At 30.9% G+C, this 1,396-nt stretch overlaps 1 protein-coding gene across 1 annotated transcript in view; it reads right to left on the reverse strand.

Annotated features, from left to right (window-relative positions):
* LOC119591585 (geranylgeranyl transferase type-2 subunit alpha-like) overlaps window positions 1–1,396 on the reverse strand; it is a gene marked incomplete in the record, with an annotated part of 9,586 nt that overhangs the window by 5,901 nt on the left and 2,289 nt on the right.

Here is a 1,396-nt window from a genome sequence, read left to right on the forward strand (position 1 = left end):
TTACAACTTTAACGGTCTATTTACAACACCAATAGTTGAAATGAAAATAATATATGTTCATAAATTGACTGTTACATAATATAATCTGAATCCTACATATGAATATTATATTGACACTTATATTTATCAAATCTTCATATAAGTAAATTATAGTTGTATAATTTAAATACATAAATATTCATATATATTTTAACCTAATAATAGTTTACTTGTAATTAATAAATAATTTATATCTACTATTTGATTTATATTCTCATCATTCTATAAGTATCATTAAAATGTATAATATTTATACTGATGAGTATCAATTTTCTCATATTTACAATACTAAAATTAGTTTTATAGAGGACACAAAAACTGCTGTAACATGACCAAATCAATGACATTTGACAAAAAAAAACTAACCACATATGAAAGTTTCATATAGGTGATAATTTTTCAAATATCATCAATAAACTACTTTTCCTCAATGAAAGGTTTCCACACAAACAATGTTCTCCATTGGTGCTCACACGACTATCGAATCCACGTACCGAAAGTGTAAAAATATCATATTGTAGCTGATGATTTATTCAAAATCATCTGACTTAAAGTACCTTTTACTTGGCACAATCTGCTGACAGTCACTCAAATGGTCTGTAAAGATCAAAGATGCTAAACTACCCATACAAAAACTTTAGAGTCAAAAAATACCAAATAAGATAAATATATTCAAAACTATTACAGATTCTCTAATAAGGTTTCCTTGACTGGATTTGTATCTGTCCTGCCACACAGTTCACTTTACAAGCCAGGTTGTTGAAAATTCTCATAACTAGACTGTGATGTCCAAGTCCATACTTTCTTGGTGCTTGGGACAGTATCTGACAAAACAAAGTTCCCCTGGAGTGTTTGCAAAGTCATAGTGTAATCACTGAAACATATTCATGTTCTTTATGATAAACTGAAAATAATCTTAATATTACGGTGCTTGCTGAAAATCAATGAGCCTTGACTACCCAATGGACATCAGCTGAGGTGCAAGTCCAAGGCTTTGCAATTTTTTCATAGAGCGTTTCCTCAATACAGTTCCACCTGGCAGTGTGTTGTGCCAGATCATGGTATCACTTAACCTTGGCTAAGTCATAGTATTGTAGATAACAGAAAATAGTTATGATATTTTATAGAGAAAGACTGAAAAGAAATCAATCTATATATTAAGTTTTCATTCATGTGGATCTTTATGCATGTTAGATCAATTTTATGCCAGGTATTTGTTTCGAAATGTGATGTGTGCTAGCTGTGGTTGTGTTCATAGCAGTGTGTCGTCACTTTAGTTCCTCTTAGTTTCTGTGATCTCTGTGATGAATGGTTTTTATGTGTCTGTGGTAGTGTAAAGTCTTGATCTTGTGATGCG

This window comes from Penaeus monodon, chromosome 28 (genome assembly GCF_015228065.2).
Source record: "Penaeus monodon isolate SGIC_2016 chromosome 28, NSTDA_Pmon_1, whole genome shotgun sequence".
Lineage (NCBI taxonomy): Eukaryota > Metazoa > Arthropoda > Malacostraca > Decapoda > Penaeidae > Penaeus > Penaeus monodon.